Source organism: Pelodiscus sinensis, chromosome 17 (assembly GCF_049634645.1).
Source record: "Pelodiscus sinensis isolate JC-2024 chromosome 17, ASM4963464v1, whole genome shotgun sequence".
Lineage (NCBI taxonomy): Eukaryota > Metazoa > Chordata > Testudines > Trionychidae > Pelodiscus > Pelodiscus sinensis.
In genome coordinates this window covers 39,662,703-39,684,329 of record NC_134727.1, presented here as the reverse complement: position 1 = coordinate 39,684,329, position 21,627 = coordinate 39,662,703, and the positions used below count along the sequence as shown (strand labels likewise).

At 49.4% G+C, this 21,627-nt stretch overlaps 1 long non-coding RNA gene across 2 annotated transcripts in view; it reads left to right on the top strand.

Annotated features, from left to right (window-relative positions):
- The first annotated feature begins 7,634 nt into the window (after positions 1 to 7,634).
- Positions 7,635 to 21,627, top strand: part of LOC142818755 (uncharacterized) — a 36,001-nt gene continuing 22,008 nt past the window's right edge. For both annotated transcript variants that reach the window (XR_012896411.1, XR_012896410.1), the window contains exon 1: positions 7,635 to 8,093. This is a non-coding gene — a long non-coding RNA (uncharacterized LOC142818755). The remainder of the gene's footprint in view (positions 8,094 to 21,627) is intronic.

Here is a 21,627-nt window from a genome sequence, read left to right as displayed (position 1 = left end):
TTTACTTTAACCAAAAGAAGGCTGAGGGGGGACATGATTGCACTTTTTAAATATATTAGAGGGATAAATACCAGGGAGGGAGAGGAATTATTTAAGTTTAATACCAATGTGGACACAAGAACAAATGGATATAAGCTGGCTAGTAGGAAGTTTAGACTTGAGATTAGACGAAGGTTTCTAACCATTAGAGGAGTGAAATTCTGGAATGGCCTTCCAAGGGAAGTAGTGGGGGCAAAAGATCTATCTGGTTTCAAGATTAAACTAGATGGGTTTATGAAGGGGATGGTTTGATGAGATAACATGATCTTGGTAACTAATTGACCATTTATTATCAGTGGGAAATAGGTCAATGGAGGGATGATAGGAGTTACTATAGAGAACTTTCTGGGTGTCTGGCTGGTGAGTCTTGCCCACATGCTCAGGGTTTAGCTGATCTCCATATTTGGGGTCGGGAAGGAATTTTCCTCCAGGGTAGATTGGCAGAGGCCCTGGAGGTTTTTCGCCTTCCTCTGTAGCATGGGGTACAGATCACAGCTAGAGGATTCTCTGCATCTTGGTGTCTTCAAAGTATTTGAAGGCTTCAATATCTGAGATCTAGGTGAGAGGATTATTCTAGGAGGGGTGGGTGAGATTTTGTGGCCTGCACTGTGCAGGGGGTCGGACTGGATGATCATAATGGTCCCTTCTGACCTTGAAGTCTATGAGTCTATGAGTCTATGAATTCCTGGTCCGGCTTTCAAGGAAGGGAAATTTCATGCCCTTCGTCTCTTGTGGGTGAGGGTGCTTTTGGGAAATAAACTTCCTAGGCTGGCGGCTATTGGAGGCAGGAGAGGAAGCACCAAAGGATTCATGGCTCCAAGATGCGAAGCCAACGGGCAAGGCAAAGATCAAGAGTCGGTAAAACAGACAGTTACTATGGATCGTGTACCTTCTGCTGTGTTTAGGGGGACACTGAGACCAACGGAAGGAGTCCGTAGTGTCTTTCTCCTCCCCCTCCCCCATACCCTCTGCTCATAATTTCTCAGTCTCTCCTATGTAGGATATGAGACTAGTTACATTGAATGGCCAACTCCAAGGCATTATTTCAAAATAACCGCCCTTCCGTCAAATAAATACACAGAACATCCACACAACCAAGCTAGTTATTTTGAAATAACACGCTGCTTATTTCGAAATCTGTACTCCTGCTTTCCTTGAGGAATAACGCTAATTTTGAAATCGTTATTTGGAAATAGTGGTCATGTGGATGCTCCGGTGCCACTATTTCCAAATAACGACGCCCCAGAGTCATTCGAACTAATGACTCCCCAGTGCTTTCAGGGGCTCTCAGTCGAGGTAGCGCGTCCACATTCACGGAGCCCACCTTGGACTAATTTCAAGGTTCCCCTGCGCTAAGGACACGTTATTTTGGTTTTGTAAAATCGGCAGGGATTAAGTCGAATAACTCCAGACCCTCCAAAATCACAACAGTGACTTTAAAAATCATAAGGGTATTTTTAAAAAATGAAATAAAACATTTGAGGCTCATTTTATTTGCTTTCTGGTTTTTGCACCTTTAGGGTACAGCTGGGTTCTATCTTCCCAGCTTTTCACTGCAACTGCAAAGGCTCCAAAGGCACCGTTTCTCTTTCGAAGAAAACGGAGGTCCTCCCAGGTTCACAGGCCTGCCAAAAGCCTCGGAAACACTGGCACGAACCAGGCTTGACGGCCTCTGAAGCCCAAGGTCCAAGGGCATTAGGAACCAGGCAAAACAATCTCTCTGGAGTCTAATGAATACGTTTGGTCTTTGTTCACCACAGAAGAGTTTCTAGGTGGTACCACAGTCCCAGTGATACATGATAATAATAAACCCACAGTTGGCCTTGAGAAAAGAGAAAGCTCGTATCTGGTTATTTTGCCACAGCACAACAGTCTCCTCAAAGGAGTCCTACTTTCCCCAAACTAAACAGATTAAATTATTTCTGACCGTGATATATGACACAATCTCACCCCATCACAGTCTGTTACAGCAAACACCAGCCAACACACTTCATCTCGCCCATAAAAATAACAGCCTTCAGTTTAGTCTGAGTGGTCTGAAAGGTGTTGGGGGGGGGAGAATCAGGGAAGGGGGGAATCACACTGAAGTCAACGAGAGAGTTTTTTGTGCAACGGCTGGGAAAGATAAATTATTTGTAATAAAACCAGCATTTTTCAAGTCGCAAACTCTCTCATATCAGCATGCAAATATATCTTTTCTAGCTCGGTATTGTTTCCTATCAATTTCAGCTTGAGGCTTTTGTTTGCTTTTAAGCAGAGTTGTTGACTCAAGTCCCACAACTTGAACTCGAGTCCGATTTAAGTCGCCTCGGTGACTTGACTTGAGACTCGACTCGGGTTCATTGTTTGTGACTTGAGACTCGATTTGAGATTTGCCAATTGTTAAATCGACTTGGTGAAAAAATTGTCCAAAAATGCTGATATTGATGGCTTGTACAAAAGTGACTTGACATTTTTTTAAATTAAGACTTGAGACTCGACTCAGGACTTGACTCAAAAGTGACTTTGGGGACTCGAGACTCGACATGAGACTTGAACTGTAGTCACTTGAGACTCGACTTGGACTTGACAATGACGACTTGAAGACAACACTGCTTTTAAGTGGTAGCCCCCAAAATTTTACCCGCCTGTCAAAACCAGTTTGCTTAGAACAGTGATTCCCAACCTTCTTCCCATGGAGGAACCCCTAAAATAATTTTTCATATCCTGAGGAACCCCCTACCTATGAAAACGTTTGCAGGCCAGAAAAAGTTGACAGAGAGGAGCACAATTCAATTACTACTGTTATACGTATATATGTCAGCCTACATTGTAAGAAAAAAACTTGGAGCATTTTTCCTGTCTTTTTTTTTCAAATATCAAAATATCAAATCAAAAGAAAGATTTCTCGCGGAACCCCGGATGATGGTCTGCGGAACCCTGGTTGGGAAACACTGGCTTAGAGGATGGTGTCTTCTTGAGCGGATTAGCACAATAAAGACACACATCAAGTGGATTAACTCGGACACTTTTCTATTCCAGCACAATCATCACTGACTTCTCCGCTGCGCTCCATCTGACAAAAATCCCCCCACGCAAATGACAGGCAAGTGCTGGCTGACTATGCAAGGAACTGCAGTGTATTTATTATTAAAGAGACAGTCAAGGATTGTACATGCAAAAGTCTGGTCTGCTATTTGGATCAGCATGTGCCCCTTCGTGAGCAAGGAACCTGTTTGTACAGAGGAGGTGGCCTTGTCGCGGTCAACGGCCCATCCCCTCTCCCCACCCTGCAGTCACCAGATTTCTGGTGTCGGGACACTGTCAGGTCCCCTTTTCAATTGCAAAAATTAGTCAAAAACTGGCCACCCTCTATGGCAGCTGGATACAGAAGCCAAAACCTTTGGCTTTCCCCCCGTCTGGGTAAAAGCCAAGATGGTGGCAACCAACGTTCCCTCTAATTTTTGCCCCCGTGTGTGCAATAAATGTGATTGTGTGCTCTGAGGAAGGCGCAGATCCAGGAACTCAGCTGAATGGCGGGGCGGCGTTTGAATCTCACCTGCGGCCGCCCACACACTCAGCTTACAGGAAACACTGGTGGCAACCTGCCTGCGGCTAGGGCCGGATTAAAGTCTGGGTAGGCCCTCGGCACTCTCATAATCATAGGCCTTTCAATTAGATTGTATAGAAGAGAGAGATGCCCTATCACAGGCTACGTCTACGCTGGCAGCTTCTTGCTCAAGAACTCTTTTGTGGAAGAATTCCTGTGCAAAAACTCATCCAGAAGAGAGCATCTACACTGGCATGTGCTTTTGCACAAGAGACGTGCTTTTGCACAAGAGCATCCGTGCCAGTGTAGACGCTCTCCTGCGCAAGAAAGCTCTGATGGCCATTTTAACCATAGGGCTTTCTTGTGCAAGAAATTCATGTTGCCTGTCTACACTGGCCTCTTGAGCAAGAACAGTTGTGCAAGAGGGCTTATTCCTGAGTGGGAGCATCATAGTTCTTGCACAAGAAGCCCTGATTTCATACATTAGAACGTCAGTGTTCTTGTGCAAGAACTCACGGCCAGTGTAGACAAGCAGCAAGTTTTGGCACAAAAGCAGTCGCTTTGGTGCAAGATCGCGCCAGTGTAGACAGACACAGTGTTTCCCAATTTTAATTGACCACGGAACTCTTTTAAACTCGGAAGAATTTCAAGGAACCCCTAGAGCTTGGGGGGGTGGGGAATTTGTCAAGTACAAAAAAAAAGCCATCAGGAAACCAGAGAAAACCTCTGTCTCTTTGGGCCAGGGAGAGGGGAGCACAAGTTTTCACGAAACACAGCAAATTATTTAAGTTTGATTTAGCAGTGTTCTTATTTTCAAGTCAATTATGGATTTTTTGTAGGCCTTAAACTTTTTCATAGGCCCGCAGCCTCTTGTGCCTAATGGACAATCTGGCCCTGCCTGTGTCAACAGATTCTTTTCACTCCAGAGGTCCCCAATTCAACCCAGTATGTTGGATAAAAGGGCAGCCGCTAGGCGAGGCCTTTAGAGCTCCCTACCCATGGGCTATTGACCCCTGTTAGTCAGTCCATCTCCACAGCGAGAGGGCATGGGTGGCCAGCAGGCCAGGCAGAAGTGGGTCCCACTCCAGGCATTGGCAACTGGGCTCGAAAAGTGAGGTGGAGGCTGGGGATAGGAAGGGGCACGCCGGGGGAACAGAAGCTCCCTCCAGCCTGGATCTAGGGTTGCCAGATGGTTAAAATAAAAATAAAACACCGGGGAAAAATTCTGTTGAAGGGAAAAAAAGAGGGAGAGACCAAAGGACTTATTAAGCCCCCCCAAAAAATTAAAATAAAACAGCATTAAAACAGCATGTCCCCTTTAAGAGTGAGTGCAGGGATAGGAACAGGGGAGTGGTTAAGCACTAAGACCCAGGGGAAGCATTGCTTCCCCTAAGTCTTTTGGCTGACAGCCATTTGTGCCGCAGCCTTGGGGAACCAGGTAAGCATGGGGGATAGGGTCAGGGGATGGGAGTATTGGGAGACAGGGGGGTGTCCAGGGTGGGGGGGAAGCCGGGCATTGAGTGTTTGTAGGGTTGCCAGGTGCCCAGCAATTTTGCCTCCTGGCCGGGGAAAAAATTCATAGAATACCGGACATCTCAGGTGTCCAGTATTCTCTGAATATTTTTACCGGACAGGAGGCGAAAATACTGGACTGTCCACGTGAATACTGGACACCTGGCAACCCTAACTGGATCCCCAGCACTGCTGGACTCGACTTCCCCCTCTGCTCTGCAGAACCCCCTGGGGATGGGCACGGGGACTCCACACTGAACCTCTTCTACTCCGGAGGCCCACTGGGCTCTGACCTTCTGGGGGAGGGACTAAATTGAGAAACTCGGGGAGCTTCTAGCTTGTCTTTGATTGGCCCATCTCTAGGTGACAAGCATCCCTAACTTCGCTGGGATTGCAGTATGTAAATGGGAGCAACATTCGACCCCACCCCTGTGCAGAACTCCTTGTGAATCCAAAGCCACTGGGATGAGAAAATGGCGGAGCAGAGCCAGGGCCTTCGGGAGCGTGGGGCTTCGATTACTAGCAACGAAGCCACAGCTCCCTGACAGTTCGTGTGAGCTGGGCACGGGCGCAAAGGGGGACCTTTAACCCACACTGGGCAGTGAGTTACACACACATGGCTGCCCCAGAAAAGCCCCAAATCGGAGCATTGTCTGTGGGGTTGGGCCCAAATAAACCTTCAAACTCGGCTGAACACATCACAGAATCGCAACACAACTCAGCGCCAGAGCCTGATTAAAATGTCCCAAGGGTAAATTGTCGCTCCTCTAAAACCCCACCCTGGGTTCTTGCGGGTCTCCTGTTGGAGGCGCTGCTGCCCTCTCATTCATTATAAATGAGCAATCTCCCAGAAGCAATATCATCCGTGGAATTTAATACCGGGACTGACTTTACCTCAGTGTTTATTGTCTCTATAATCCGTCTTGTGGCAGAGAGACCATTAGCCAATCCAACCATGTTCCATCCCTTGACATTATCCCATGAAAGGAGCATGCTGAGGCTTTGTACAAACTAGCGGGCAGTAAATTTACTCTCCTAATAGGTCCGTTCTTTATTAGGTCTTTATTTCAGAAGGTTAAACCATAATTAGATTGAGCTAAGGCCGCTGGAAAAGAAAGAGAGGGAGATTTCAGTCTGAGAACGTGTTTTATTTGTGCCTCTGATGTCTAAAGAAATTCCTGGCCCTCCAGATAGAGGCTGCAAAACTAACCGAGCGGCAGCGTTTCTGCCAGGGGGTCGCATGTGTCTTTTCGGTGCAAAAGTTATTGCCGTGCTGCGATCGCTCTCTGAAATCCAGCGCCGGCGCTGAGCCCGATCTACTGTGGCAGATGAATAGCGCCAAGGTGGTGGTCTGGATGTTTGGCCTCCAGGCACAATCCAATTTTCAACTGTTTCAAAGCTATTATGTCAAAGGCTGTTTGCATAAACATAACAATAGCCGGGAGCCGGGCACAGGAGCCAGGACTGGGGAAGTCTGCCCTCTGGTGCCGAACGGGTGGGAGTGTGTGTCTCCGGAGCTAGAATATATAGATCGCTGGGGGTACGTCTACACAATGGGACGAGGTCGCGTTAAGACACCCACTTCTGCTACATTAATTGCGGAGCTGAAGTCGAAGTAGCTTAACTCGACTTTTGGCGCTGTCCATCCTGCAGGAAATTGAAGGGAGAACACTCTCCCTTCGACTCCCCTTACTCCTCATGAAAGGAGGACTGCCGGCGTCAACCGACACGCCCCTCTCAGTTCCAATTAGCGCGGCTTCATTAGATTCGCTCATTCGGACCCTGGAAGATCGACAGCGGCAGCTTCGATTTTCTCTGTAGTGTAGACGTACCCTGTGTGTGTGGACAGACAGAGAGACCAAGTCCGACAACAAGGGGGAGGAGGGCGAAGGGGGCCCGGCCACTGCTGACGCTAACATTGGAGCGGCGGCGGCGGCATCACCCCTGGAACGCTGGGTGGCACGCTCCGGGTAGCTCTCAGGGCTGGCGGAATGGTAGGGGGGAGAGCGTGGCGCGCTCCGGATGGTGCTGAGGGCTGGCTGCCCAGCCACGCCCCTTCCGCCTGAAGCCCTGCCCCTTCAGGGAGCACAGAGCTGCCCCCCCACCTTTCCTGGGCCATCTGTCACCCCCGCCCCCCAAGACAGGCAGAGCAAATAGAGCTCTCTCCTATGGGGGAGCGGCTAGCCCACATCTATCTATCGTCTCTCTCTCTCCTTTCTACGGGTACGGAGATGGGGAAGGGCAGGATTTTGCACGTGCACACAGATGTCGCCACATTTCCACACGTACGCAGCTTGCCTGCTGACCGAAAGGAAAGTAAGTTCTGCCAATGCTGGAACCGGGAGAGCGCTAATGACTTTTTAAACTTTTCTCAAGCTTCGAGGGACCAGATGTGATTATTCAATTCATTACAAGAAAAAAAAAGTCTTGCAACCAAATGCCTGGGATGAGCTGACCGATGATGTGGGAACCTATGAGAAAGCTTTTTCCCTTTATTAGAACTGGAGACTTCTCAAGTCATTAAGATCCAACTCCTCTCCCCACCCTATCCCTCTCTCTCACACATGCACAATAAATTTAATTTGATTTTATTTCAGCCCAAACCCTGGATCCAAACCCCATATCTCTGTCATGAACAGAACTAAAACATCAGACCCAATTATTCCTGGGACCTTACCCTTTTACATTGGGTTCAGAACTTTCTCCAAAGTTCGCTAGGTTCAGACTGGATCCACTCCATAGATGTGAACTACAAACTCTGAACCTGGAGCCCTCTAATTTAAAACCTAGGAAGAGGGCAGGGTTTCCGGTTATTTTGGGGTAAGCAGCAGGAAACTCATTAGAAAACAGCACTGTCTGAAAATAAACGTCCTTTTTCCAAAAGACCCATCGATGCACATGGTTTATTAAGGGACCTGTACCGGTGTTTTCTATTTTGATCAAACCTAGAACAATGGAGAGTTTCGCAGCTAACGAGTGTGGCACTCACAGGTGCGAGCAGCTCTGAAGCCGGGTGAGTCTCAGCCATTAAAACTGGATGCGTGGAATTTAAAGGGCGCGTGCGGAGGGGTTGCAAAACCAAATGAAATGCTCTTCCAGCCAGCTGTGAATCACAGGCACGTAGGCATGGTCAGACAGATCAGCCTGTGTTCCACCTAGCCCAGAATCCTGCCTCCGACAGTGATCGGGGCTCAGTGCTTCCAGGGAGCTACACGAAACCTCATGCTAGATGGATGTAGAATAAGCTGTTCCCCACATGAGGTCGCCACCTAACCTGTAACCCAGTGGTCCCCAACCTTTTGGAGCTGCCGGGTGCCCGGGGGCAGGACCGCACATGTGCCGCATATCCGGGGACGGCAACCCCATGTGCCGCGCGTCCGGGGGCGGGGCCGCCCGTTCCCTGCGTGCCCGGGGCCAGCGCCCCCCATAGCCACGTGCCCAGGGCCAGTGTCCCCCATGCGCCATGCATCCAGGCGTGGGGCCGCACATTTGCCGCATGCCCGGGGCCGGCGCCCCCCATAGCCGCACGCCCGGGGGCGGGGCTGCCCATTCGCTGCACGCCTGGGGCCGGCGTCGCCCATGCGGCATGCGCCCGGGACTGGCACCGCGCATGCGCCGCACGCCCAGGGCAGGGCCGGCCCCAAGCACTTGGCAGGCGCGCGTAAATGCAGGCACCGCGTTGGGGACCACGGCTGTAACCCTTAGACTGGTTTAAACCCTGAAACCTGAAGTTTGATGGCCCTCCCAAAACTTTGTAAGCAATATTTGAGATTAGGTATTACTAGCAGACGTACCCAGTGTTGCCCGGGTGGGCAGGGCCTTGTAGGTGTGAGGGGGGTGCAAGAGTGAGGGTTGGGGGGCTCAGGGCGGAGGTTCCCCCCGACCTGCCAGGGGTCTGTTCTCTCTCCCTCCCAAGCTCTCCAGGGAACTCATCTCCCTACCCCCTCAGCCACCACGAGCCTGTTCTCTCTCCCCTCTCCTGAGGCCTCCCAGCCACCAGGGGCCTTTTTTCACCCCCACCCTCTGGTGCTGTCGTTGAGGGCCAGGAGGGGAGAAAAGAGTTTGGGGCAGGGGAGGTATTTACTCAGTGAGGGGGCAGGCAAGGTGGTAGAGCCCGGCCCTAGCTAGCCACTCCCTGGCTGGTCCGACTGCCCCTAATGGCCACTCTCATATTGCGTCCCTCCGAACAGCAGCCCCTCCCTTTGCATGTTATGGAAAACAGTCCTTTTCCCGGGGCTTCCGGTTGTCCTGGCACAACCTAACCCTGACCTTGCTTTAAGTTAGGAGGCAAGGAAGCTGCCTCCCAAATGTGTTGGCCCTAGCTCTTCCCATGTAGGAGGAGTTCTTGAACAAACAGACTCACAGACAGACAGATACACACTACAGTATATATGTAGATTTGTATTACTGTCTCACCTCGGGGCCCATTGTTCCTAGAGGCTGCATATACACACACCCAGCAAAGAGACGTTACCTTCCCCAAAGGACTCAGCCTCTGGGGAGATTCTTATTATTCATATAAATGGCTCGGCTAGTCACCACCATGACATTTCACGCTGCTCTAACGCACAGCACAGTTGATCCGGTCGATTGTTACTGCGCTATAAAAAAGCTAGCCCCCACCCAAGGCTGTGAGTGCCCTCGGTCTTGAAAAAATAAACACCCCTCTCAATTATCCCAGATCAAATCAAACAACTCAGTGACAACATGGATTTAATAATTAAACTCCTCCCCCTTCGATAGGAATAAGAATAATTAAGGGCAGCTGCAGACCCCAACCAAGATTAAGGCCTGTTTTCTAGCCACTACGGGCTGGTAGAAAGTCCTTCCATCAAAGGTCTCACAGTCTAATAAAGACACGACAGACACCGTTCTAGACAGTGTTAGGTTATCGTTAAAGAAGAAACCAATTATTGTTTTAAGTAAATGAGTAAAATATACTTAGCGATTGATTCTAGCATAGTGGTAGGAAAAACAGGGCTTGTAAAAGCTTTTATTGCCCTTAAAACAGACAGGTTTGTTGAGACCAGAGCAAAATATTGGCACATTTCAGCAAAGAGGACTGTAATTTATCATCAGAGAGCCCGTCCCCTCCCTCGGTGTCCCCCTCTACAAACTGAGCCTGGTATGATTCGATCAGCTGTGCGCTCCCCGGACAGCACCCCGATGGAGGGACTGTTTGCAAAGCGTGGGGTGCGTGTCCAGCGCTTGATGGGCGTCAGGATTAGTCATGATGAACAGGAAGTGGGTTTGCTTTCTAATCACATTGCGAGGCCTCCCCGGAGAGCGGCGTCCCATTGTGCAAGCGTAAATAGCAAGCGACGGTCCCTGCTTTGGGCAGGCCCACCGACCAGAGAGGGGCTTACGGGGCAATTGCCCTGGGCCCTTAAAATTGACACCGAAGTGCTGTTCCGCACAGCTCTGACGGGAGGGGCCCAGCTGCCTATGCTCCACCCCTTCCGCCTGAGGCACCGCCCCTTCCAGGGGCACGGAGCCGGGCCCTCCCCCCACACACACCCTGCCTGGGGCCTGCAGAGGCGGTCGCCCCCCTGCCTTGATGTGCACAAGCAGTCCCATTGCTGCCCGATGGCGCTGCTCAGGCATGCAGAGTTAACCGTGTCCCTAAGTGTTTGTAGGACAGACCTGGGGAGAAGGGAAACTGCCACCAAAGCCAGGGAGAGCAGCAGACCTCCTCGTTAACTCCCAGTCCAGTCCCCTGTGTAGACGACTCCACCCCTGGGTGGCAGGGGAAAGCCCAGCTAGGAAAGGCAAGCCCCAGCCCCGCCCCTTCTGCTTAAGACCCCGCCCTTGGAGCCAAGCCCCGCCCACCAGCAGCCTGATTCTTCCTGGCCACGTGGAGGACTGGGGCTGCCGCACCGCGGCCCCATCTTTCAGCGAGCAGGCGTGGAGGCAGTCGTGGGAAGGCTCTACCTACCCTCCCCTCCGGTACCGGCCAGCCGTGGCCCCACCTTTTCCCCGAAAGGGGCAGTTTCAGGCAACCACAGTCCGGTGCGGAGCCAGTCAAACAGAAAAATGGACGTAGGGGCAGCAGCTTTGCATCAAGCCTTTCCATGTTTTCAAAGACGTGTTCCTGTTTGCATTGCTCCGGTGGCTGCTTCGGCCTTGGCTCTTCTGGGCCCGCTGCTACGCTGCCTCCTTCACACCAGGATGTTTTGAATTGTCCTGCTGGGGCTGTGACCTGTTCGCAAGGCTCCACCAGGGATACACACCAGCAACAACCTTCTCGATTACCCTCCTGTAGCGGGCATCCCTCTGGAGCCAGCCGAGCATTCGCGCACGGGCTCTGCCTGCAGCATGTGCTCGAGGCCCATTGAAGTCAGTGGGACGTAAGCGCGTGAACGAGGTTATTAATGAATCAAGGGGGCATTTCTCACATGCTTAAAGTTAAGCACGTGCTTAAGTGTTTTGCTGAAACAAGTTTTGTATTACATCAAAAAGGCCAGACTGGGTCAGACCAAAGGTCCATCCAGCCTGCCATCCTGGCTGCTGACAGTGGCCAATACCAGGTGCCCCAGAGGGAGTGAACTGAACAGGGAATCATCAAGTGATCCCTTTCCTGTCATTAATTTCCAGCCCCTGCCAAACAGAGGCTAGGGACACCATTCCTACCCACCCTGGGTAATAGCCATTGATGGACCTAATCTCCATGACTTTATCTAGCTCTTTTTTGAACCCTGTTAAAGTCCTGGCCTTTACAGCATCCTCTGGCGAGGAGTTCCGCAGGTTGACTGTGCGCTATGTGAAGAAATACTTCCTTTTGTTTGTTTTAAACCTGCTCTTATAACACTTCTGTTGTTGGTCTTGCAAGTAATAGGAAGCAGCTGTCCCAAGGAAAGAGATTAAAACTCAATGAGCTTGTTCCATGCATGTCCTTAGTAAGGTTGTGAGTTCTCTCTGGGCTTCATTCAGCTCCCATTCAGGTCAATGGAAAAATGTTAATGGCTCAGGAGACTAATGTACAGCAGGAGTGCAACAGAAAGACTCAAGGGGTGTGTCTAGACTACATACCTCCGTCGACAGAGGCATGTAGATTAGCCAGATCGGCAGAGGGAAATGAAGTCGCGATTAAAATAATCGCGGCTTCATTTAAATTTAAATGGCTGCCCCGCTCTGCCGATCAGCTGTTTGTCGGCAGATCGGGGCAGTCTGGATGCGACGCGCCGACAAAGAAGCCTTTCTTGATCGGCACAGGTAAACCTGGTTTCACGAGGCATACCTGTGCCGATCAAGAAAGGCTTCTTTGTCGGCGCGTCGCGTCCAGACTGCCCCGCTCTGCCGACAAACAGCTGATCGGCAGAGCGGGGCAGCCATTTAAATTTAAATGAAGCCGCGATTATTTTAATCGCGGCTTCATTTCCCTCTGCCGATCTGGCTAATCTACATGCCTCCGTCGACGGAGGCATGTAGTCTAGACACACCCAAGGGGTTGAAAGGAATGTAATCAGAGGGTGAAGCAGAAAATTGAGAGTCAGGACTCCTGTTATTACCACTTCTGCCATTGATTTGCTACATGACATTGGTCAAGTCATTTTTGCCTACATTTGCAACACACCCACTATTGGTAAGGGCCCAATTACTAAGTTTCTCAAGATGGACACCCAGAAATTGGAGAATTGTGTCCAGTTCTGGGCACCGCATTTCAAGAAAGATATGGAGAAATTGGAGAGGATCCAGAGAAGAGCAAGAAGAATGATTAAAGGTCTAGAGAACATGACCTATGAAGGAAGGCTGAAAGAACTGGGTTTGTTTAGTTTAGAAAAGAGAAGATTGAGGGGGGACATGATAGCAGTTTTCAGGTATCTAAAAGGGTGTCATAAGGAGGAGGGAGAAAACTTGTTCATCTTGGCCTCTGAGGATAGAACAAGAAGCAATGGGCTTAAACTGCAGCAAGGAAGGTTTAGGTTGGACATTAGGAAAAAGTTCCTAACTGTCAGGATAGTCAAACACTGGAATAAATTGCCCAGGGAGGTTGTGGAATCTCCATCACTGGAGATATTTAAGAGTAGGTTAGATAAATGTCTATCAGGGATGGTCTAGACAGTATTTGGTCCTGCCATGAGGGCAGGGGACTGGACTTGATGACCGCTCGAGGTCCCTTCCAGTCCTAGTATTCTATGATTCTATGATAAATTCAAGAGCTCAAAATAAGCAACTACATTTCTATTCCTCGGTTTACCCATCTGCAAAATGGGGAAAACATCAGCTAACGGGACACAGGAAGCTCAAACTCACTGCCCAAAGCCAAAGAGGCTGATTTTCCCATCACTGGGATGCAGAGGAGAGTTTACTTAATGTTTGTAAAACGCACTGAGATTCCAGGAATTAAGGCTGTGGGCTGACAGCAGAGTAGGCAGGGAATGAAAAAATGTAAAAGGCTTGAATTTTTTTCCAAACTTGAAGATGCAGAAAGGGAACAGCCTGTTTCCTCCCCCTCCGCCCATCACACTCAGATGTAATAACTTTCCCCAGTTCTGCAGCTCTCACACAGCCAGTAGTTGGCAGAGTCTTTGCAGATGCAATGCATTAGCGAAGCCTGCAAGCCGGCATCCTGTTTTTCCAATCACTCTTCTGAAACTCCTCCACTTTTCTCAGAGGGTTTATCAGAAAGATGTTCTGCTGAAATATTTCAGCAAGAGGATCCGACAGCTCTTCAAACACCAGCTGAACTGCATTTGTTTCCCACTGCTTCCTGTTTTTACAAGTTCATTAATGTTTCACCAAGATAGACGGAAGATTAGTAACTTTCACCAGTCATGCTTAATTTCTAAATTGAGGCTCAGCCTTCATGTCATTACACGCACGCACACACACACACTACCCATACATACATGGATCTCTATACACCCATACATACATGCACAGGTGAAGGGGGCGGGGCTGAGAGTTCCCGTGGGTAACTCTGAAAATCCCATCAGTAATGTGGTAATACACGTGTATACCTGTAGATGCACAGATTAGATTAGAGTAGATTAGATTAGACTAGACCCTTTCTAATCCAGCACCCTGGGGACCTGACCGGTGCCGAACCAGAGAATTTGCTGAACCACCAGCAGCCTTACTGACACTTTCACGTTGAACTGTAGAAAATCAGGGCTTCTTGCACGAGAACTCTGACGCTCCATCTCAGGAAGAAGCCCTCTTGCGCACAAGCTCTTCCAGAAGAGGCCAGTGTAGACAGGCAACATGAATTTCTTGCACAAGAAAGCCCGATGGTTAAAATGGCCATCAGAGCTTTCTTGCACAAGAGAGCGTCTACACTGGCACGGATGCTCTTGTGCAAAAGCACATGCCAGTGTAGGCACGCTCTTGTGGAAGACTTTTTGTGCAAGAACTCTTACCCAAAATAGTTCTTGCGCAAGAAGCTGCCAGTGTAGACGTAGCTTAAGAGTCAGGACTGGAGAGAGGCTGTTCTCAGTGGTGGCAGATGACAGAACAAGGAACAATGGTCTCAAGTTGCAGTGGGGGGGGCTGAGGTTGGATATTAGAAAGAACGATTTCCCAAGAGGGGTGGGGAAGCACTGGGATGGGTTCCCTACGGAGAAGGATGAAATCTCCATCACTCAAGGTTTTTAAGTCCTGGCTCTCAAAGCCCTGGCTCGGATGATTTAGGTGGGGTTGGTCCTTCTTTAAGCAGTGTGTCTGATTAGATGAACTCCCGAGGTCTCTGCCAACCCTAGGATTCTATGATGACTGTAAATAATTTTTTGGCACTGCGGGAAACTTGGCCACACCCATGATAAATAGACATCTGGCTAACTAACATCACACCGGACCACAGATGTTGCCGGACCAGAGAGGTTTGACCTATACTTGTAGGTGCGAACATATGTAGAAGCACGCACAAAACCAATGAAACCCGTAGCATGTCTGCAGCCTAAGGTGAAGACTTCCTGATGCAGCGATAACTGAGAGCGAGCAGTGTCTCAATGGCAGTGCACGGTTCAGGGTTGCTCTTCTGACGAAATATGAGACAGTTTGACGCTCCCGCAGGCTACAAGCAGCTGAATGTTGAGCTCAAAGAAGAAGGGACTGTGAGTGGTTAAGCATCCCGGCATTTCGCGTTATCTGTCTGGTGCATTAATATGCTAATTGCAACAGAAAAAACGTGGAACTAATTCCATGTACCATTCTTGTCACCGCAGCTGGGTAGCACCAAGAGCTGGCGGCATCCAAACAGGGGTGATTGTGTTGCTTTCGTACATACCAGAACAGGAATGTGCAATATGTTGTATTGCAATAGGTGAACAGGCTGTCTGGCTCACAACCAAAATCAAAGTCTCTAATTTTCATACTGAGGTTGCTTTCTCTGAAAGCCAGGAAACAGAGGCGTGCGGCCTCATTTCATTTCCCTCGCAACCCAGACAACAAAAAGGACATGACGGTGACAGTTTTTAAACTAGTCAGTGTGTTGCCATGTGGAAGCACAGAGTTATCACTCTGCTAGTCTTTGCCACTGGGCAGTGCTGGTGTGGAAAGAACTCTCCATTTGGGCTTTTCTTTTCCTTTTCTTCCCCTCCCCCCTCCCCACTCTTACCCCCAAAATTTCTTGTAATTGGGCCATCTGGTAGGTACAAAAAAAGCCCCGTAGCATCTGCATTGGTCGAGTGATTTTAAACACGTTTGATATGTCACCTGATGGAAAGTGCTGGTGATATAATCATGAGGCGCACCGGATAACTTACTGTACTGTCGCATTAGGCTAAATGTGTGTGATTGCAGTCTGGGAAATGGAGCTTTCTAGCTGACTGCAAAGAAATGTCAAACTTTTAGATGGGGGGGTATAGCGTGAGGTTTATGATTCCGCTAAGACGCCATGGTTCAGCCTTCATCAGGTACCTGCCTCTAAATTCTCTGTGTTCTCTGGCACATGGCTAACACGACCCACAAGCCACTCTGGAAATGTACGCCAGATAATATGAAGTTCCTTTAAAATTACCCCGGGCCCTTAACAAACGGTGCAGTTATTAAGTGATTACACGCTGAACCTTTCTAATCTAGCACTCCCCGGTCTGGCAACAGCCGAGGCCCCAGCATGATGTGAGTTCGCCGGATGTCCACTTATCATGGGTGTGGCTAAGTTTCCCGCGATCCCATAAAGATTTTACAGCCCCTAGTCCTGGCTCTCAGTGTTCTGGGCTGTGATTTACCTCTAATTGACCCCTCAGTGCCTCTGACCGCCCAGCAAGCAGTGGCAGTGCTGATGAAGCTGCTAGACAATATTGACCTCTTGTGGTCTGGCAAAGTCTCTGATCCGGCATCGGTCAGATCCCGAGGGCACCAGACTGTGTTCAACCTGTACTAAAGACTGCAGAACACCACAGGCCTGTTTCAATACCGATTGGGTTTCTTGATGTATCTGTCTGAGGTGAAATAAAGGAACTCCTGGATCGCCGTCCATGTGGGACCATTTGCTGGAAGATAACAAATACTAATGAAGCGTAGGGACTGGTGAACATTAGCCTGCGATTCAGATGCTCGTAGGACAATAAGACAGCCGTGGCTCACCAGGGTTAGCTCCTGGCGGGGATGCTGCTGGTATATTTCCCTGCACCTCCGCAAGTACGGGTATTTGCAGCTCCTATTGGCTGCGGATCGCCGTTCCTAGCCAATAGGAGCTGCGGGGGTAGTACACAGAGCCACCTGGCCACACCTAAACAGAGGAGCCAGCCAGAAAGGGGATGAGGTGCTTGAGGAGATAGGCTCAGCCCACAGCCTGCACCCCTGACCTCCACCTACGCCCCAGCCTCCTGATCCCCCATCTCATGAGCATTCATGGTCCTCCAACCAAAAAGTTGGCCCACCCCTGCCCGAGGGATCAACCCTGCCCAGGGCCCTGGCAGAAAGCATTAGATCTAACAGGTCGCACTATTCCCAACTCCTGCCATCTTGTGTGTGCTCCCTCCTGCAACTCAGCATCACTACTACAGAACTGCTGGGGGGAGGGGTGATTTATGGGGGCCCTGGCAAACAGTCCTCTACCCAAAGAGCTGTTATGCCTTTGTACACTGGGCCCCTCGGGTTTGTGGGATACAATCACCCCAGTAACCAGGCCTAAACTTGTGCCTGGCTTTATAAGGAATCACTCCAAGCTACATCCAGGGGTGTGATGCTTTTGCATCTGGAACAGGCCTACTTTGAGTCTCAGCTCTTGTGCTTCTTTCCCACTCATTTCTTGGCACAAAATTATTTTGGACAATACAGTACTCGTGCGCTGATTGAAACAGGAAAGGATAAGACGTCTCTCTGGGAGCGTCAGCATCTTTGTGGCAAGACAGGTCCACAAAAAGACTCTACTGCCGCTCTAAGCCCCAAAGACAGATAAGGGCTAAGAAAACATCACTACCATGCATGACCTGAGAGCCACGGTCCCTCAATTTTTCAAGCGTCCCCTTTAAACAAGCCAGAAAAAAGCTGTGTTACAATCATCAAGGCAGAAGCCAGCTGAGCAAACACACAGACTTCTTCTGGGTCCACTTGGCTGGAAAGATTTATTCTGCACTCACAAGCGAGTAGATGGATCGTATCTAGCCCAGGGTGCAGCGTGTAGCTTTTCAAATGCTGCCTGTTCTGTTTGCGGAGGGTCTTGGGGAAGGGTTTGGAAAAGGCCTGACACTTGATGCAAGCCAGGCCTTTGGAAAGGCAAAAAACTGGCACTTCAGAATCTTACACGATTCCAGGATTTGTCGATTTTTAAGGCCAGAAGGAACCATTACAAGCCTCTCATCTGACCTCTTGCATAGCCCAGACCCCAGGATTTCTCTGAATTCATCCCTGCTTCAACCCCAACCAAGCTTTCGGAAAGCCAGCTCATCTGGTTTTAAAGACTCCCCCAATGGATAACCCACCGCCACCCCTACTCAGTTCTCCCAGTGGCTAAGTGTCCTCCCGGTGAAACATTCTCTCTGGCATGAACCATCTAGCAACACCCTAGGAGGGGGAACAAAAGCCAGGACTATGCAGCACTTTAAAGACTAACAAGATGGCTTATTAGGTGATGAGCTTTCGTGGGCCAGACCCACTTCCTCAGATCAAAATAGTGGAAGAAAATTGGCAGGACCATATATACCAAAGGATACAATCAAAAAAATGAACACATATGAAAAGGACAAATCAAATTTCAGAACAGAGGGGGGGGGGAGGAGGGGAGAAGGCAAATGTCTGAGAGCTAATGATATTAGAGGTGATAACTGGGGAAGCTATCTTTGTAATGGGTAAGAATTAGCATCTTTGTTGAGACCTAGGTGTAAAGTGTCAAATTTAAGCATGAATGACAGTTCAGAGGATTCTCTTTCAAGTCTGGTATTAAAATGTATTTGAAGCAGGATGCAGGTAAGTTAAGTCCTTGAGACAATGCCCTTTCAGGTTGAAATGGCACAAAACTGTTTTTTCTTTGTGATCCGGTCTAATATCTGTTTTGTGGGCATTGATTCTTTGGCAAAGTGTCTGAGACATTTGTCCAACATACATAGCAGACAGACACTATCAGCACATGATAGCATATGTTATATTTCTGGATGAGCAGGAATACATGTTCTTGATCTTATAACTGAATTGGTTACACCAATTTCTTCCACTATTTTGATCTGAGGAAGTGGGTCTGGCCCACAAAAGCTCATCACCTAATAAGCCATCTTGTTAGTCTTTAAAGTGCTGCCTAGTCCTGTCTTTTGTTTCCGCTAGACCAGACTAACACGGCTACATCTCTATCACTATCCTAGGAGAGGCATGAGCACAATCAGAAGAAGTCACCCCAAACCTCCCTGCTGCTTGGTGAATTTTCACCAGAGGATCCTATGAGCTTCCCTGAGCAGAGAATTAGCAAGCATGGTGCATGCCCAGTCAGCAAAACCATCCACCCCCCTGCTTCCAAAAGATGGTGCTGCTCTGCTCCCTCTTATAGTGTGCTGGGGCAGATGAATTCATTCCCCACACCTGGCCCGGACTAGTGACCCAGCCCTTGGGGCATCACCTGTGGCTCTTTTGCTAGCCAGAGTTAGCATGCAAAGGGTTATCTCTGTCCTTCTGCTCAGCCCTCTGCAGTGCTCCTAAGTGGGGCAGTGCTGAGCAGAGCTGCCTCCAGAGCAGTTGGTGTGGGTTCAATTCCCAGCTAATGCCCTATTGTGGCCTTTAAGGGTGTTACAAGGAGGAACATGATAGGACAAGCAGCAGCAGGTTTAAATTGCTGCAAGGGAAGTTTATCTTGGCCACAAGGAGAAACTTCCTAACTAGCAGGGTAGTTTTAAACACCTGAATAAGTTGCCTAGGGAGGTTGGGAGATATTTAAGAGTAGCTTAAACGGACACCTGTTAGGGATGGCCTAAATCAATAGTGGGGAATCTTGGGGGGAGCTGGATTTGGGTCCTTGAGGCTCAAAGGTCCCTCCAGTGTGGGGGAGCCCAAGTTGGTGCTGTCTCCCCTCTGGGGCTGGTGCACCCCAAAATCTACTTGTCTGGGCCCCTTTGGTGTGAGAGGGGAATGTTTCTCACTTGCTCTGCTTGGGTGGCACAGCATGTGGGGTGTCATTTGAACTCCTGGGAAGCCACTGGAAGGATGAGGTTGGGTTTCTTGTGCCCCAATATTTGTTGGCTTTGGGGTTTGCTTTTCCGCTGCTTTGTTGTGTGTGTCATGCTGAGCAGAAAGAGCTTCAAGGAAGTGGCTAGGAGTGAGATAGCTGCTAGGAAACTAAAGACAATAAACCCATTTCTGAGGCCTTATGCATGTGCATGGTCCCCGGCAGGAAGGCGTCTATGTAGTTGGGCTCTGAACTGCATCTAGCTCCGCTGTCCAAGGTTTGTTTGACTGAGGCATTGCCACGTACAGTATTTTAAGAAGACATTTTTTAAAATCATTTTGCTTCTCGGCAGCTTCAAAAGATAAGCTGTTTCATGCTGAGTTTGTTCTCTTCCTTGTGCTCACCCAGTTTCTTGTTGTACGGTTGCTCATGAGCGTTGGCCTGCACCGGTGACTTGTGGGCTGCACACCTGGGCTGTGTCTAGACTGCATCCCTTTTCCGTAAAAGGGATGCAAATTAGACACATCGCAATTGCAAATGAAGCGGGGATTTAAATCCCGCCCCCCGCTTCATTTGCATAAACATGGCTGCCGCTTTTTTCTGGATCGGAGCTTTGCCGGAAAAAAACACCAGTCTAGACGGGGATCTTTCAGAAAATAAAGCCTTTTCTGAAAGAGCCCTTATTCCGCTTAAAAAAAGGCTTTATTTTCCGCAAGATCCCCGTCTAGACTGGCGCTTTTTTCCGGCAAAGCTCCGATCCAGAAAAAAGCGGCAGCCATGTTTATGCAAATGAAGCGGGGGGGATTTAAATCCACGTTTCATTTGCAATTGTGAAGTGTCTAATTTGCATCCCATTTACGGAAAAGGGATGCAGTCTAGACACAGCCCTGGGGTTGTTAGCCTAGAGCTATTTAGGGGAGTGGGATGTGCAGACCAGTTTGTTATTTGTGGGAGCCGGGTGGTGCATGGCTGTTTGTGATTGTAGAGCTGGGAGATGCGTGCGGGTTTGTTATTATAGGAACTTTTTATTATTAGAACAGTATTAACAGGTGCCATGCTTTTGCCATCAGAACGTAAAAACTACCGACCCATTTGGTTTCAATCGAGAGAGAGAATTGTGTGGCCTTTAGACGCAGACTGGTGCATTTGTGGCCGAACAAAACGGGAGCGTGTCCCTTTAAAACTCACTTCTGTGGAGTATTTCGATCTTATTTTGTAAAGCTCAGGCCAGAACGACTGAGAGCCCAGACAAGAGCCGCATTATTTTTTTTTCTTAGATCCTGTGTTTAGAAACAGAAGGTTACAGGCTCCCCAGCCAGCTGGTGCAACTTGCATTATTTACTCCAATCGGCCTGGGAATCTCGCATAGCCCGGTGCCACTGACCCTGTGCTGGCAGGGTGGAGAGCAGGAAAGATGTTCCCCAAAGCCCCCCGGCAGACGGCAGAGATCCAGGCCCAGCCAGGCGAAGAGCGCTGCTTGTCGCTCATGTTTCCCCAGGAAGAAAAGTGGCTGTTTATTTACCTGTTTTAATTTAGCCTCAGAAAATTCTGTCTACACAAAAAAGGGCTCTGATCGGCAGCGCAAAGCGCATGCTGGTCTGGTGGCATTTGACACCCACCCTACCTGGGGTAAATGCTCTGTTTTGGGTGGAGAATATGCTGTATCCTTCACGTGGAACGAAGGGGACGTACCCTGGTTTTAAATGCAAAACTCCCCTCTGACACTGCGTTAGTGACCGCGTCATTTCCGTACCCAGTAGGTTAGTGTCTGTGAGGTAATGACATTGGGGTGATAATAGGGGAAACTATCTTTGTAATGGTAAGTTAGTGCAGCGGGGTTCACGCTTCGGTTTGGGAAAGGGTCAGGGTGGGGGCAGGAGGGGTTTCCCGTGCAGCGGTGCGGGGGGGGGGGGGGCAGGCTAAGGCAGCTTCCTGCCTCTCCTGGAAGATCAATCCCCACAGCACCAACCTCCCGGTAAGTGTAGACAAAAGCCAGCCTTCCTGCACAAGCAGG